Genomic DNA, 18,253 nt, shown 5'->3' with positions numbered 1-18,253 from the left:
TGACCTTGACTGAGCACGTGGGGTGATTTAAACGGCGATTTAAACGCCCATTTAAACTCGGTCGGTAAAAATTCTCCCTGTAATGTTTTCTCTATGCCCTTAGGGTGATCACCGACGAAGTTTCTCATTTTCGATAATTTTTTGCATTTTTCACCTGAGTCGTTTGCCTTCACAAGCTTTCAGTGCACGAGGAACACACAAAGAACAAGTCCACGTCACTGCTCGCCGCTGCCAGTATGACGCAGGCCACTGACCTATATTCTGTCTCTCCTTGACCTTAACAACCTTTCATTACTATACTGCACGAGGAAGTCAAGGAAAATACAAAGAAAAGGTCCATATAATTATATACCTCTCGCTGATCCCACGCATCCAATAACACAGTGCCCCCTCGCAGAGACAGTGTTGCACCTATATGACCCAACCCATTGACATATAGTCTATCCCTCCTGGACCTTAACAACCTTCCAGTACTATTCTGCACGAGGAAGGCAAGGAAAACACAAAGGTAAAAGCCAATATTTGTTTTTTTATATATACCACTCTGGGATCCCACTCTTCTAACGCAGTGCCCCCTCGCAGAGACAGTGTTGCAGCCCCCCGCGGCCCGCTGACCCGCCCAAAATAGCCCACGAGTACCCGGCATGAAGGACCAAGTAAACGTTGATATACTACAGTGCACGATGTAGCATTAATGGCAGCTGTGTCCTGTACGAGCATCCGCAGCCCACGACTTATCCGTATGCGTCCGTCAGAGCCTCTACAGAAATAGCCCAAAGCGGCGCGGGAAAACAGCGGCGCGGCGTTGGCAACGTTTGATTTCATTTCGGGATATAGGCTTCGTGCGGGGAAATTAACCTTCCTCCTCGGGGGAAGAACGAGGAGGGATTTTGAGGAAAAGAAAGGGGAGGGAAAGTTGAGGAGGGAGGGGAAAGGTGGAAAGCAGAGGGAGGATTTTTTCTTCTCTTCTTCGTATTTTTTATTCTTTTCCCTGATTTTTTTTCCTTCTGATTTCGATAGAGTTACTCCTTAGCCTCAAACACAAGAAAACACACCAAACATACGACAGGAGGAAAAAAAATAATTATATACATGCTCCCTTGCAGAGGTGCCAAGTCTTCATCCTCACCGCCATCTATCTTCCATTTTTTGACCCATAACCATTACAATGAACCATCAACAATTAACAAATATAACGAGAAATACAAGTAAATTTTATTAATGGGGTTGAGGGGGTAGTTTTTAGGTGTACACTTGGCATATAGAATGTGAAAATGTGGCGACATCGTTGCTTCGCCTCCTCCTTCCCGTGATCCGAGGCGGACGGCGTTCCACATATCGGCCTTTTTTCTTGGTAATCCAGAATGACGAACAGACGGCCATGGATGAAAGCAAGGTAGGTAGTCACGTTATCAAGGATTAGGCCGGGCGAGGAGAGTTAATCAAGGCGAGATAAGTGATAAATAGCAAAAAACATGGACAGGGTGGCAGGGAGGGCCATGGCTGGGAGGTGGCGTCTTGGTCAAGGTTTGGGAATCGTTTGGACGGCGAAGTAATTAAGGCTTTAAATGTGGAAAACTAAATAATTTGTGGGCGTGCGGGCGGGGACAGATGCGGCGGTGGGTGCTGTGGGCGTGGGTCTAGTTTGCTCTCTTGAAGGCGTGGAGGAGGAGGTGATACATGGGGAACATAAGGCTGCTGCTGCTGCTGCCTTGAAAGTATCTGTAAGTCGGCCAGAGAGGCGGCCACCTGCCACCTGGTAGTATTCTCACCTGGCAGGCCATACCAACCAGCCTAGACTGGGCAGGGAAGGCAAAAGTAATAGTCAGACACTCCAGTCAGGCGAGCAGGCAGCATTATAGATGACATAGTGACTGGTTGAGTGTGTCTTCCAATTAAAATAAACTTCAGCTTTACGTAATGACAGACTTGAACAGTAGAATTAAAAGTTATAGAAGGTACAGTTAGCAAAGGGTAATTAGAAGGAGGAGAGTTCAGCACTCAAAAGTAGTTGTAGCTTAGACTTAAAAGTTGACAGGCTTGGAGCATTAGCCACATCAGAGGGCAAGGAGTTCCAACGCTGAATCACCCGACGAGAAAAATCGCCTACGAGCTTCCATTTCTGTGTGCTGCATCAGGATCTTGGCCTCTAGTGTGAAAACATCAGAATAGACTATGGAATATTTTGTAGCAGTAGATCATGTCTTGTCATAGCATTCTACCTTTGACTGAAAAAAGGTTAAGCCTGGCCAGTCTATCAGCATGCAAGAGGTCATTTAGCCCGTCAACCTGTTTAGTCCACCTACGTTGCAGATCTTACCATATTTACCCCTGGCCCAGTCCAGTAGAGGAGCACCAACCCTATCACGAGTGTCTTCTCCTTGATAGAGATATGCTATTTTAACAAGAGCATGGCCACAATTAGGAAAAGGAGGAAATATGTTGATATCTTGAATACGGTCATCTTCGGTGGTAAGGATTAAATCCGAAATGTTTCCTGACTTAATAAAAGTTGGTTCTAGAACCCAGTGATGGAGACCCAAAGTTTGGAGTAGGTTAAGAAACGTTGTGTCACAAGCAGTAATGTTATGGTCTGGCACCACATCGTTCCAAGAGATGGAGGGCAGATTGAAGTCCCCCATAATTATAAATTCTTTACCGACTCAGATATTTGATATGAATTCAATAAGGGCAATGTTGTCTTCCAGTGTGTAGGATGGAGGACGGTAAACTGTTAGGATATACAAATCCAACGTGGGCAGACATAAAGTTAAGGTGTTGGGAAAGGAGCCAGCGTCGTAAACCTTGATACCATTTCTGACACGAGTGCAAACACCATGCTTAGGAAAAAAGGAATCATAATCATTACAGAATAGCCATCAATACTAACAACTGAATCCTTTATAACTGGTTGCAGCCATGTCTCTGTGACTGAAAATAGGGTTAAGATCTTGTAGGTCTGAATCACATCACCTCTAATCCTTCAAGAGTGGTGAGGCCAGCTGGGTTAACCGTTCCTGGTAAGGACACCCTGCCAACCCGGGGACTAGTTTTGTTGCCCTTCTCTGTGCCTGTTCCAGCTTCCTGATATTTCCTCTTCCCTGATGCAAATAGTTATAACCTGTGAATGTACCCTCTTTACACCCCCCCACAGGCACTCCCGGAGGAACAGTGGAAGAAGTACCAGCTGATGACCGGAGAAAGCAGGGAGAGGCTGGAGTGCTGAGGGGTGCTGCTGGAGTGCCTGGACGAGGCGGCCCGGGAGGAAAAGCACTGGGCCGAGGAGATGAAGAGGGACATTGTTGACTTGGTGGACATGTACCGGATGGGCAATGGTGTGTGGTGTGTGTGTGTGTGTGTGTGTGTGTGTGTGTGTGTGTGTGTGTGTTTACCTAGTTGTGACATATGGGAAAAGAGCTATGCTGGTGCTGTCCCATCTCCATATCCACTCTTATCCAATTTTTCCTTAACCCGGTAGCAGCAGGGATCATGTTTCTTAATGGTCCCTCCAAGCGAGAAAAATGAGAAAAAAATCATCCCTCACACAAACCATTTCATAATATATATCAAAGCATTTGTGATCAGTTTATGTATCATCTATTTTGGGGGGTTTATATCATGGCACAAATTTGGCCCGTCGCTGCTACACGGTACAGCCACAAATTTGGCATTCGCTGCTACACGGTAAAGCCACAAATTTGGCATTCGCTGCTACACGGTAAAGCCACAAATTTGGCCCGTCGCTACTACTGGGTCAAATTGACCTCTCTTTTGGACACTCCTCTGAGTGCTTTTTGTGGGAGCAGCAAATAGCAGGCTTTTTTTTTTCATTAGTGTTTCCTTTTTTTTGCCCTTGAGCTGCTTCCTCTGCTGTAAAAAAAGAGAAAGTATATAATCCCCGTGATCATTGCTCCTCATCCTCACATGGAAATACCAGCAACAAGAACAATGCAACTCACACCAATCCTTAATTTGTTCCCTTCCTCACCCTTCCCCGCAGCCATCGTGCTGCCTCGGCCAGGAAGCACTCGCTGGAGACTCACAAGCTGCTGGGTGACTTGGAGGGCTTGGGGAACAGCCTTGAGGAAATTGCCAAGAATCTGAAGCAGCTCTTGTCCAAGGTGAGGTGTTAGTGACATAGTGCAGGTCTCCCATAGTTCCCAGTGCAGAGAAATGTTTTGAGGAGCCCAAAAAAGTTTGCGTTGAGGAGTACAAGGCATAGGGTCCCCCTAACATGAGACAGGTACTGAAGAAATTCAGGCAAAATGGAGGCGTTACTTCAGTGAGATTTATCGCTTTGGGAGTGGCGGGACTTTGTGTGTGTGTGTGTGTGTGTGTGTGTGTGTGTGTGTGTGTGAGGGAGTCGGCTCCAGGGTGCATTGTGAGGAAAGCCTGCAAAGGGCAGTGGGTTAACCCCTTCACTACGGCCGGGCCAAAACAGCGCCCCTCGCCGTAACCGGGATCGCCATGCGTGCCAAATTTCAAATGTCGCTATTGAATGTAACAAGTTTTCAGCCACAAACTCAAAACAATCATCATGTATTATATATGAAAACATGCAGAATTAAATGGTGCATATAAAGAAACATAAATTAATTGATAGTTTTGAGATGTAAGCATAAACATAGAGATAAAATAACTCGTATATTGGTTAAAGCGAGCCTGGACGAAGTATGCAAGTCCTCGGATATGGTACGGGGCACGCAAGGATGCAGTATACTCGTGTTGAAGGGGTTAAGGTCAAAGAGAGGGGTCAGTCGGGTTCTAATGAGTGTTTCTTTAGGTTCACAGTACATAGGAAGGGTCACACTACCACCAGGGTCATAAAACTACTCCTGGAAATGCCCACAACTCATACGAAAGCCTTGTCAAATAGGTGTTCTACTACTTAAGGTCAAAGAGAGAGGTCAGTCAGGTTCTAATGAGTGTTTCTTTAGGTTCACGGTACAGAGGAAGGGTCACACCAGGGTCATAAAACTACTGGAAATGCCCACAACTCCTACAAAAGTTTTGTCAAACATGTGTTTCTTGGTTCAAGGTCCAGAAGAAGGGTCACACACTACCACCAGGGTCATAAAACTACTCCTGGAAATGCCCACAACTCCTACGAAAGCTTTGCCAAATGTGTGTTCTTGGGCGATGAAATGTCTTATAACATGACTCTCAGAGACTCATTGTGGCTTTACCGTGTAGCAGCGACGGGCCAAATTTGTGCCATGATATAAACCCCCCAAAATAGATGATACATAACCTGATCACAAATGCTTTTATATATATTATGCAATGGTTTGTGTGAGGGGTGATTTTTTCTCATTTTCCTCGCTTAGAGGGACCATTAAGAAACGTGATCCTTGCTGCTGCTGCTGCCGCCGGGTTAAGGGATAAAAGGGACGTTAGGCTGTGAAGTAGTGTTGTGATACTCTTGCTTGGTACCAACAGCTGCACAACACCACGCTGAAGGACGCTTCTGCACCCTGTCGTGTGTGCGGCCTGCTTCATGTGTCAGAACCTGGACCTCAGAAAGCTGTGGAGCCTCAGAAGGGGAAGCACTAGGAGCTGTGGGTCTCTCCAGCCTGAGCCTTGAGGTAATGACATTCCTCAAAGCACACGAGAAATTAGTTCAAAAGTAGTGTGTTTAGAAATTTGTCTAGATTTTTTTATAGAGTTCAAAAAATTTCTTTTGGAAGTTTGTTGAAAGATTTTTCCATGTTGTGGTTCTTGGTAAAAGCAGACCAGATTTATCAGTACATATTATTTGGGGAGGCAATGGCTGAGTGGATAGCGTGACGGTGCTGCGTTCAGGAGGATGCGAGTTCAATCCCCGCCCGGTGCCACCAAGCTGGGATTTTTCAGCCGCCGCCGAGTGACTTAAAACTACCCACATGCTGTCCAGAAGACCACCTATCAACCCAGACTCTAGATTCTAGGATTAAAAATGAGCTCCAGGAGGGCAGCATGAGCCAATGCAAGATGGCGCCACTATAAACACGTTTTTTTTTTTATTTATTTATTTATTTATTTTTTTTTTATATTTTTTTACGTTGCTTCCTATTGCGCCGGTAGGCATCTTCCCGGTGGGACCTGATGGTCGGCCCAAGGCTTCTTCCAGGTGGGGCCTGATGGTCGGCCCAGCCCGTTCTGGCACTGGCGAGTGTTTTATAGTGGCGGCATCTTGCATTGGCTCATGCTGCCCCCCGGAACTCGTTCTTGATTCGCTTGGACGGCTTCCTCTAGAGTCCGGGTTGATGGGTGGTCTTCAGGACAGCATGTGGGTAGTTTTAAGCCACTCGGCGGTGACCGAAAAATCCGAGGTGGTAGCGTGGGGATTCGAACCCGCGTCGTCCATCACACGGTGAATGTGGGCCCAGTACACTACCAGTTCGGCCACTGCCTACCCATGCCTGTGCCAGAACGGGCTGGTCCGACCATCAGGACCAACTGGGAAGAATCCTTGGGCCGACCATCAGGATTCACCGGGAAGAAGCCTACCGGCGTAATAGGCCGCGATGTAAAAAATGAATATAGAAAGAAATAAAAATAAATAACCCGGCACCTTTCTTACAGGACTCAGACAAAGCCTGTTGGCTCTGGGTGGGTGCCGATGGGCGGGAAAGGTCAGGCCTGGACCATGGGAGGAGGAAGACTTTCCCTCGCTTGGCTCTGAGCAGGCCAGGAAAGGTACAGTGCTTATTGTTTCTTGCATTCAGCTACTTGTAGTATTTGACCATTTTATATTGGACATTTTCCATATTTATTTATTTATTTTATTTGTTTATTTATTTTACAACAAAGGAGACAGCTCAAGGGCACAAAAAAAAGGAAACAATAATAAAAAAAAAGCCCGCTACTCGCTGCTCACAGATATACACCGGGTATTCCATACTTACATGCAACTACTACATGCAACTTCGCTCATATGCGACTAACCTAAATGTGCCAAGTATTCGTTTTATGCGAGAAAAATTCACTATTATGGGAGTATCGGCGCTGGTACTGGTGAGGTTTGGTGACACACTAGAGGGTGCAAATGTTTTCCCGCACTTTCCTCGCCTATAATTAACCTTTTCCTCCCTCTGATCCTAAAGTTAATCCTCAGGTAGCTAATTATCAGCTTAAATTGTAGACTTAGGGTGTGTCTCCCCAGAAGCAATCAATGTGTTTCATTGTTGCTTTAGTGCTTTGTTATTGTGAAACGGTGCCGGAATAAATAGTTAGAGGGTTCCAAAACGGGTCGTGGAACATAACCCCTTATTGGGATGATAGCTTCCATATATGCGAATTCACATGAGGCGAGCTTTTTGCAGAACGTAACCCTCGCATATAATGAGTACTGCCTGCTGTACTGGATTTGAGTTAATTGTATATTGGGCATTTTCCATATATACTTCTGTCAAGCCATGGATGCTCTGCTCTGCCTATTTCAACTCTTTCAGAGCGTCCGCACCAAAATACAGTGAACCCTCAATATAACAGACTAATTGGGGGAGGCTTTAGTCCATTAACCCAGTGGTGGTGGTGGTAGCAGCGGGGATCATGTTTCTTAATGGTCCCTCCAAGCGAGAAAAATTAGAAAAAATCACCCCTCACACAAACCATTTCGTAATATATATCAAAGCATTTGTGATCAGATTATGTATCATTTAATTTGGGGGGTTTATATCATGGCACAAATTTGGCCCGTCGCTGCTACACGGTAAAGCCACAAATTTGGCCTGTCGCTGCTACACGGTAAAGCCACAAATTTGGCCTGTCGCTGCTACACGGTAAAGCCACAAATTTGGCCTGTCGCTGCTACACGGTAAAGCCACAAATTTGGCCTGTCGCTGCTACACGGTAAAGCCACAAATTTGGCCTGTCGCTGCTACACGGTAAAGCCACAAATTTGGCCTGTCGCTGCTACACGGTAAAGCCACAAATTTGGCCCGTCACTGCTACACGGTAAAGCCACAAATTTGGCCCGTCGCTGCTACACGGTAAAGCCACAAATTTGGCCCGTCACTGCTACACGGTAAAGCCACAAATTTGGCCTGTCGCTGCTACACGGTAAAGCCACAAATTTGGCCCGTCGCTGCTACACGGTTAATATGCTGAAAGTCCGTTATAAGTGGTGAAAAAAAAACAAAATAATTGTTAACCTTTCCACCAGTTCATCTCCCTAAAGTTCCCTTCCCTGCCCCCACCTTTACCCTTCTCCTCGCCTCGGGGGGCTTCGTGGTGCAGTGGTTAGCACGCTCGGCTCAGAACCGAGAGATCCTGGGTTCGATTCCCGGGTGGAGTGGAAAAATTTGGGCGGCTTTTCCGATACCCTACGTAGCCCCTGTCCACCCAGCAGTGTACCAGGTATTAATCAGGGGTTGTGTCCCGTCTCCTGGGGTCTGTTCCCTTCTATAATTCCTTCCCCTTCTGTCTCTCTCCGGCACATGACCACAGATGTTGCGCCCACTAAACAAAACATTTCGCCACACACATTTGACAAGGCTTTCCTAGGAGTTATGGGCATTTCCAGGGGTAGTTTTGTGACCCTGGTGGTAGTGTGACCCTTCCTCTGTACTGTGAACCTATGAAAACACACATTTGACCAGGCTTTCCTAGGAGTTGTGGGCATCTCCAGGGGTAGCTGTGTGACCCTGGTGGTAGTGTGACCCTTCCTCTGTACCATGAACCTAAGGGAACACACATTTGACCAGGCTTTCCTAGGAGTTGTGGGCATTTTCAGGGGTAGTTTTGTGACCCTGGTAGTAGTTTGACCCTTCTTCTGTACTGTGAACCTAAGGAAACACATTTGACCAGGCCCTTCCTAGGAGTTGTGGGCATTTCCAGGGGTAGTTTTGTGACCCTGGTAGTAGTGTGAACCTTCCTCTGTACCATGAACCTAAGGAAACACATTTGACCAGGCCCTTCCTAGGAGTTGTGGGCATTTCCAGGGGTAGTTTTGTGACCCTGGTAGTAGTGTGAACCTTCCTCTGTACCATGAACCTAAGGAAACACATATTTGACCAGGCTTTCCTAGGTGTTGTGGGCATTGCCAGGGGCAGTTTTGTGATCCTGGTGGTAGTTTGACCATTCCTTTGTACCATGAACCTAAAGAAACATATTTGACCAGGCTTTCCTAGGAGTTGTGGGCATTTCCAGGGGTAGTTTTGTGACCCTGGTGGTAGTTTGACCCTTCCTCTGTACTGTGAACCTAAAGAAACACACATTTGACCAGGCTTTCTTAGGATTTGTGGGCATTTCCCAGGGTAGTTTTGTGACCCTGGTGGTAGTTTGACCCTTCCTCTGTACTGTGAACCTAAAGAAACACACATTTGACCAGGCTTTCTTAGGATTTGTGGGCATTTCCCAGGGTAGTTTGACCCTTCCTCTGTACTGTGAACCTAAAGAAACACACATTTGACCAGGCTTTCTTAGGATTTGTGGGCATTTCCCAGGGTAGGTGTGTGACCCTGGCATAGCTGGGCGTTATCGCGATACTTTATCGCTGATAACAAAATCGGGTTATCGGCCATCCGCTACTTATTTAAGTATATATCGGTATCTTCGTTACTTTTGTAACCAAACTAGTGATAATCGCTACTTTTTTCCGCCTCAAAAAAAAAAAAAAAAAAAACTTTGGTGAAGAGATTTCATACTTAGATCATCAACATTAAAACACTAGATTCTTTTTTATGTTAGATTCAGTAATCAATATATCAAAGAGAAAAATCATTCAACTTTGCCCAAAAAATTATTCACTGCCTCAACTTTGATATTCCATATTCGTTTGTGAGCATGTCATGGTATTGAAGGCACCCGGTGTTGTGTTATTTGGTGTCCCATTGTGGCGCTTTTGTTTACAAACACTGGTCTCTCGTGAACTGCGCATGTTCAGACCAGTAAGCGTAGCCCTGTACAGTCTCACAAAGCTTTTTAACATATTAAGAGTTGCTGGAAGGCTGAATCAGACATACAGTACCACCATCCTCGCTGAACGACACTGTACATATAAATACAACTTGTACAGAGTGTCGTTCTAGAAACAACGGGGATGGTGGTAATGGTACTGTATTTTTTTTTTTTTTTTTACAACAAAGGAGGCAGCTCAAGGACACAAAAAAAGAAAACAATAATAAAAAAAAAGTCCACTACTCGCTGCTCCTAAAAAAGAAACAAAAGAGGTGGCCGAAAGCAAGATCAAATACGGGAGGAGAGATGTCCTGATACCCTCCTCTTGAAAGAGTTCAAGTCGTAGGCAGGAGGAAATACAGATGAAGGAAGATTGTTCCAGAGTTTACCAGCGTGAGGGATGAAAGAGTGAAGATGCTGGTTAACTCTTGCATAAGGGGTTTGGACATTATAGGGATGAGCATGAGTAGAAAGTCGAGTGCAGCGGGGCCGCGGGAGGGGGGGAGGCATGCAGTTAGCAAGTTCAGAAGAGCAGTCAGTGTGGAAATATCGATAGAAGATAGAAAGAGAGGCAACATTGCGGCGGAATTTAAGAGGTAGAAGACTATCAGTATGAGGAGGAGAGCTGATGAGACGAAGAGCCTTAGCCTCCACTCTGTCCAGAAGAGCTGTGTGAGTGGAGCCCCCCCACACATGAGATGCATACTCCATACGAGGGCAGACAAGGCCCCTGTATATGGACAGCAACTGTGCAGGAGAACTGGCGGAGACGGTACAGAACGCCCAGCCTCAAGGAAGCTGATTTAGTAAGAGAGGAGATGTGAAGTTTCCAGTTGAGATTTTGAGTTAAGGATAGACTGAGGATGTTTAGTGTGGAGGAAGGTGATAGCTGGGTGTTGTCAAAGAATAGGGGATAGTTGCTTGGAAGATTGTGTCGAGTGGATAGGTGGAGAAACTGTGTTTTTGAGGCGTTAAGGACACCAGCTTCTTCTTGCCCCAATCGGAAATAATAGTAAGGTCTGAGGCTAAGCGTTCTGCAGCCTCCAGCCTTGAGTCGTTAAGTTCCTGTAGGGTGGGTCTTCTATTAAAAGAAGTTGAGTAATGCAGAGTGGAATCATCGGCGTAGGAATGGATAGGACAGTTCGTTTTGGAAAGAAGATCATCAATGAACAACAGAAAAAGAGTGGGAGATAGGACAGAACCCTGTGGGACACCACTGTTAATAGATTTAGGGGAAGAACAGTGACCGTCTACCACGGCAGAAATAGAATGGTCAGAAAGGAAACTGGAGATAAAAGTAGAGAAAGAGGGATAGAATCCGTAGAAGGGTAGTTTGGAGAGCAAAGATTTGTGCTAGACTCTGGGTCAAAAGCTTTCGAGATGTCTAAGGCAACAGCAAAAGTTTCACTGAAACGGCTAAGAGAGGATGACCAGGAGTCAGTTTAGAAAGCAAGGAGATCACCAGTGGAACGCCCCTGGAACCCATACTGGCGATCAGATAGAAGGTCAGAAGTGGAAAGGTGCTTTTGAATCTTCCGGTTAAGGATTGATTCAAAAGCTTTAGATAGACAAGAAAGTAAAGCTATAGGACGGTAGTTTGAGGGATTGGAGCGGTCACCCTTCTTAGGCACAGGCTGTATGAAGGCATACTTCCAGCAAGAAGGAAAGGTAGATGTTGACAGGCAGAGGCGAAAGAGTTTGACCAGGCAGGGTGACAGCACGGAGGCACAGTTTTTAAGGACAATAGGAGGCACTCCATCAGGTCCATAAGCCTTCTGAGGATTGAGGCCAGAGAGGGCATAGAAAACATCATTTTGAAGAATCTTTATAACAGGCATAAAGGAGTCAGAGGGGGGATGAGTAGGAGGAATATGCCCAGAATCGTCCAGAGTGGAGTTTTTAGAAAAAGTTTGAGAGAAGAGTTCAGCCTTAGAGATAGATGAGACGGCAGTGTTGCCGTCAGGACTGAGGAGTGGAGGGAAAGATGAAGAAGTGAAGTTGGAGGAGATGTTTTTGGCTAGATGCCAGAAGTCACGGGAAGAGTTAGAGAAAGCAAGGTATGTATGTCTGATTCAGCCTTTCAGCAACTCTTAATTACGGTTAAAAAGCTTTGTGAGACTGTACAGGTCTACGCTTGCTGGTCTGAGCATGCGCAGTTCACGAGAGACCAGTGTTTGTAAACAAAAGCGTTGATGGCAGGGACGCCGAATAACACAACACGGTTCAGGCGTTTCTAGTATTACCGTCCATAGGTACGTGTCAACGTGTGGTTTTCAGGTTTTGTAAGTTTTCTAAAATACAGATAATGAAAATTTGAAGTCAACTATGTTTTTTATTTGAAATATCAATAATATCGTTTTCGCCTATCAGAATTGTGGATTTCTATCGGGTATCGGTTATCGCCTATATTTATGTCTCCAGTTAACAAATATTGGTTATCACCGATAAGGTTTTTCATTATCAGTTATTGGTTATCGGGAATAAGGTTTTCAGTTATCATGCCCAGCTATGGACCCTGGTAGTAGTTTGACCCTTCCTCTGTACCGTGAACCTAAAGAAACAGACATTTGACCAGGCTTTCTTAGGATTTGTGGGCATTTCCCGGGGTAGGTGTGTGACCCTGGTGGTAGTGTGACCCTTCCTCTGTACCGTGAACCTAAAGAAACACACATTTGACCAGGCTTTCTTAGGATTTGTGGGCATTTCCCAGGGTAGGTGTGTGACCCTGGTGGTAGTGTGACCCTTCCTCTGTACCGTGAACCTAAAGAAACACACATTTGACCAGGCTTTCTTAGGATTTGTGGCCATTTCCCAGGGTAGGTGTGTGACCCTGGTGGTAGTGTGACCCTTCCTCTGTACTGTGAACCTAAAGAAACAGACATTTGACCAGGCTTTCTTAGGATTTGTGGCCATTTCCCAGGGTAGGTGTGTGACCCTGGTGGTAGTTTGACCCTTCCTCTGTACCGTGAACCTAAAGAAACAGACATTTGACCAGGCTTTCTTAGGATTTGTGGGCATTTCCCGGGGTAGGTGTGTGACCCTGGTGGTAGTGTGACCCTTCCTCTGTACCGTGAACCTAAAGAAACACACATTTGACCAGGCTTTCTTAGGATTTGTGGGCATTTCCCAGGGTAGGTGTGTGACCCTGGTGGTAGTGTGACCCTTCCTCTGTACCGTGAACCTAAAGAAACACACATTTGACCAGGCTTTCTTAGGATTTGTGGCCATTTCCCAGGGTAGGTGTGTGACCCTGGTGGTAGTGTGACCCTTCCTCTGTACTGTGAACCTAAAGAAACACACATTTGACCAGGCTTTCTTAGGATTTGTGGGCATTTCCCGGGGTAGGTGTGTGACCCTGGTGGTAGTGTGACCCTTCCTCTGTACCGTGAACCTAAGGAAACACATATTTGGCAAGGCTTTCCCTAGGAGTTGTGGGCATTTCCCAGGGTAGTTGTGTGACCCTGGTGGTAGTTTGACCCTTCCTCTGTACCATGAACCTAAGGGAACACATTTGACCAGGCTTTCCAAGGAGTTGTGGGCCTTTCCCAGGGTAGTTGTGTGACCCTGGTGGTAGTTTGACCCTTCCTCTGTACCATGAACCTAAGGAAACACATTTCACCAGGCTTTCCTAGGAGTTGTGGGCATTTCCCGGGGTAGTTGTGTGACCCTTCCTCTGTACCATGAACCTAAGGAAACACACATTTGACCAGGCTTTCCTAGGAGTTGTGGGCATTTCCAGGGGTAGTTGTGTGACCCTGGTGGTAGTGTGACCCTTCCTCTGTACCATGAACCTAAGGAAACACACATTTGACCAGGCTTTCCTAGGAGTTGTGGGCATTTCCCGGGTTAGGTGTGTGACCCTTCCTCTGTACCGTGAACCTAAGGAAACACACATTAGAACTCAACCCACCTCCGTTTTGGCCCTGGGAGGTGTGAGGGTCTGAACCAGGCTCACCAGCAGGGACTTGGCACGACACACACTATAACTTGTGACTATAATTCAGCGTCTAACTGCTGCTGCTGCTGCAGTCATAACTTTGGGATGTAACAGAGATGTTTTTTTGTGTGTGTGTGTGTGAGGAGGAGGAGGAAGAGGAAGTAAGATTATAGATTTTTCCTTTTCAGATGTGGAGGTGACTCTCTCTCTCTCTCTCTCTCAGGAATGAGAAAAACAGATTAATTTTATATACTTTTATTATTATTATTAATTATTATTACAGATCGTGCAACTGATGGAAGCTGGGACAGGAAGTTGCTGATATGTGTTAAGTTACTATTGTCTCTTTCAACCATGATTTCCACCAGTCTACCACAATCTACCATGGTCTAACCACCACACAATATTCGCCCAACATCCCTCTACCAGTCTACCACAATTCAACCATCAGTCATCACAAGTTCAACCCAAAAACTCAACTTGTTCAAAACTTTTTCAACTCTGTAATCCCAAGACCTGACATTCAACCATGATTTCTACCACAATCTACCAGGACCTAACCACCATATATCTTTTCAGGGCTATGGCTGACTGGCTGGTGCTGTCTGGTCACTCAGCTCAGCAAGGGACTGGAAGCTGGAACTCTCTCTCTCTCACAAAAAAAGTAGCATAAAAGTGTATAAGGTCCATTGAAAAGAAGAGAGAGAGAGAGAGAGCGAGCCATCTCATCCTCTCTCTCTCTATCCCCTCAATATCCAGGCAGCATCTTGGGAGGGGAGGGGAAGAGAAGGGAAGGGAAGGGAAGAATACAGTAGCTCACTGGTGGACAGAGGAAAGAGACAAGGAAGAAGAAGAAGAGTAAGTTTAAATATATCCATTGCAATATATATTTCCAAACTTTATTAGTCTTCTCTTTATAGAAATACAGAGAGAGATAGTTAGTTCCATCTCTCTCTCTCATCTCTGCCCTTCAATTAATCTCCCTCCATCTTCTCCCCAACAGGACTCGTCTCATCTGATCTCCCCCAGCATCCTGAAGGCCTGACTGGTTCCCTCGGCTCAGTGGTCTCGTCTCTGTCTCCCTCCCTGCAAGAGTCTGGCAGAGTTTACTGCCAAGAATATATATATATATATATATATATATATATATATATATATATATATATATATATATATATATATATATATATATATATATATATATATATATCAGAGCTGGGATGCTGTCGAAAAATCTACCACCGTATCGGTAGTCGGTAGCAGCCGCGTCCAATCGGTATCGGTAGATCGGTAGATTTTTCAGAAATCTACCGATCGGTATAGATTCGGTATCGGTAGATTAAAAAACTCTATAATTATATAATAAAAAAATGCTTTTAAAGGCCCATAACACACTTTTTAAGTTAAGTTAGTTTGTGTCATCAATTTGGAGCCTAACCTAACAGAGCCTCACTCCCATGGCCTCTGCCCAGGACACGTCCTCAAGTCCACAGGGGGAAGGAGACGCTGCCTCCACACCTCACCTCTCCCCCACGCTGCCTCACACGTGACACTGGCTTACGTGACTAGCCTCACTCTGCCGCGTCCCTCTTACAGGGTTCACACACTCCTACACACGGGCCCCGCCGCGCCACATACAAAACACTCACTCAACACACAGCATATCCTAACCTCTGGTTCGTAACAATATGATTAGATAGTTCACTGACTTGATCAAAACTTTTTTTATGTAAAATAAAGTTTAAAAAAGGAAAATCACTTGAAAAGTTAAAAGCACAAAACGATTAAGTGCTGCTGCAAGCGGTGGACTTAAAACACTGCCACTTAAAACACTAGGCGATGAGGCTGAGCACGTTGTCGAGAGCGTAGGAGCTAGAGCGTAGGTGTAGGCTACTCGGCCGGCAGGCCAAACAAGAGTGGGGCTCCCGCCAAAACTTTGGCGGAGCGAGAATCTGCTAGGTCGTGGCTGCCTCTGATTGGATGAGAAAGACCAGAACTGCCGGTGATTTGCTAATCGTGATGACTTCAAATTAATACCTGTAATTTCCTGCTAACTGATTCCCATAGATGCGCCGAACGTGTTGAAACTTGTCCGTTCATTTTGCCGGGTCGCTTCTCTTAAGTCTTAAAAAAGTCCCGCCGCTTTTACAATCTACCGATACCGATTGACTGCCAATCATGCGATCGGTAGCGGTATTCGTAGTTTCTTCAAAATACCGAATGATCGGTATTGGTAGCAGTAATCTACCGGTAGTACGATCCCAAATGTCAATCGGTAGTCCCAGCTCTGATATATATATATATATATATATATATATATATATATATATATATATATATATATATATATATATATATATATATATATATATATATATATATATATCTCTGGGTGTCTCCCCCACAGTGTGTTGACAACCCCCACAGACACATGCCCCCTCAGACACATAAGGGAACCCCCCCCCTCTCTCTCTCTCTCTCTCTGCAAGAAGTGTCAGTTTGCTCAATAAATATACAAGCAAAATCTGGTGTTTTTTTCGTCCAATCTGCAAAGTTTACAAAGACACAGACCTTGATAAAAGTGGAGATAACAAGGAAACGAAGAGGGAGATAACAAGGAAACGAAGAGGATGAGGAAGAGGAAAGATTAAGCTATTTTTTGGCATAGGAGGAAGAGAGGAAGGAAAAAAGAGAAAAATGGACTTGAACTTGGAGGAGGAAATGAACAAAACCACCAAAATTACACTGGAGAAATACACAGACCTTGATAAAAGTGGAGATAACAGGGAAACGAAGAGACGGAGGAGGAAGAGGAAAGATTAAACTATTTTTTGGCATAGGAGGAAAGGAATGAGAAAAAAGGACTTGAACTTAGAGGAGGAAATGAACGAAACCACCAAAATTATGCTGGAGAAATACACAGACCTTAATAAAAGTGGAGATAGGAGAGGAGGAGGAGAAAAAGGAAGGCAGGAGGAGGAAAAGGAAAGAGTAAGCTATTTTTTGGTGTGGGAGAAAAGGAGGAAGAGGTTGTGGAAAGTGGACTTGAACTTGGAGGAGGAAATGAATGAAACCACCAAAATTATGCCACAGAAATACACAGACCTTGACAAAAGTGAAGATAACAGGGAAATGAAAAGGATGAGGAGGAAGAGGAAAGATTAAGCTATTTTTTGGTATAGGAGGAAAGGAGGAAGAGAGGAAGGAAAAGGGAGAAAAATGGACTTGAACTTGGAGGAGGAAATAATGAAACCACCAAAATTATGCCACAGAAATACACAGACCTTGACAAAAGTGAAGATAACAGGGAAATGAAAAGGATGAGGAGGAACAGGAAGATGGGAGGAGGAAGAGGAAAGATTAAGCTATTTTTTGGTATAGGAGGAAAGGAGGAAGAGAGGAAGGAAAAGGAAGAAAAATGGACTTTAACTTGGAGGAGGAAATAATGAAACCACCAAAATTACATTGGAGAAATATACAGACCTTGATAAAAGTGGAGATAGGAGAGGAATGAAGAGGAGGAAGAAGCGGAAGACAGGAGGAGGAAGGGGAGAGATTAAGCAATTTTGGGGCATAGAAGGAAAGGAGGAAGAGGTGGAGGAAACAGGAAAAAAATGGAGGAAAGTGTGGAGAGAAACGACCTGTTCTTGAGGCAGCCCCTGACCTGACATAGCCTGCGGCCTGAGCATACACAAGGGGTGTGTTGCTTCACTCACCCACCACCTTCATGCATTTTCCCCCAAGCCATGAGGTGCGTGGCTGTCCCCCTGGTGGTCTCCTGGGCTCACTAGAGGGCTGAGTCTGGTCTCATCTCAGCTCCTTCCCTGCAAGAACAATCTCAGAGTTAGTGTGTGTGTGCGTCAACTTCAAGTGCCAATATCTCGGCAAGCACATCAGTTAGGAACACAAGATTCTAACACAAGATGCTCCTAACACTCACCTACAAAACCTATAACTGGCAGTGCTCATAACCTTATAGCTCCTGAGAAATTTGCACTTAACCAAAAACTTTCCAGCATAAAAATATCCAAAATTCAATGACAACTACAACTCTAATAACTGCCAATATCTCAGAATCCACAAGTTAGGAACACAATATTCTGACACAAGATGCTCCTAACACTCACCTACAACACCTGTAACTGGCAGTGTTCATAACCTTATAGTTCATGAGAAGTGTGGGTTTAATTACTTTCAACTTAAAAATCATGCCAAAAATGACCTCAATTTAACTCTAGCTCTAAATTCAACTGCCAATATCTCAGAATCCACATCTGTTACAAACACAACATTCTAACATAAGAAGAGAGGGAGCTGTTATATGACCTGGTGTTAATGGGAGGAGGAGTTTAGGGCAGGGAAGAGGGCTGAGGGTGAAAAAGACAAAGGTCGTGGCGATGATAGGAATGGAGAGTGGCGGGAGATATCCGTGAA

General features: G+C 45.1%; 1 long non-coding RNA gene and 1 other non-coding gene across 3 annotated transcripts; both read left to right on the top strand.

Moving 5' to 3' along the window:
- The first annotated feature begins 1,251 nt into the window (after positions 1–1,251).
- Positions 1,252–14,896, top strand: LOC126981148 (uncharacterized). Of its 2 annotated transcripts, none has more exons than XR_007733790.1 (7): positions 1,252–1,396; positions 3,155–3,335; positions 4,001–4,121; positions 5,440–5,585; positions 6,565–6,678; positions 14,399–14,677; positions 14,823–14,896. It is a non-coding gene; the product is annotated as an uncharacterized LOC126981148 (long non-coding RNA). The 2 variants fall into 2 exon arrangements; XR_007733791.1 differs by having other exon boundaries at positions 5,328–5,585.
- On the top strand, positions 8,207–8,278 carry Trnal-cag (transfer RNA leucine (anticodon CAG)). Its single transcript has one exon. It is a non-coding gene; the product is annotated as a tRNA-Leu (tRNA).
- Positions 14,897–18,253: the final 3,357 nt, after the last annotated feature.

The sequence above is a fragment of the Eriocheir sinensis genome, chromosome 46 (assembly GCF_024679095.1).
Source record: "Eriocheir sinensis breed Jianghai 21 chromosome 46, ASM2467909v1, whole genome shotgun sequence".
NCBI classification, from domain to species: Eukaryota; Metazoa; Arthropoda; class Malacostraca; order Decapoda; family Varunidae; genus Eriocheir; species Eriocheir sinensis.
Note: the sequence above shows the minus strand (reverse complement) of the source record. Positions and strands in the feature narration are given on the sequence as shown.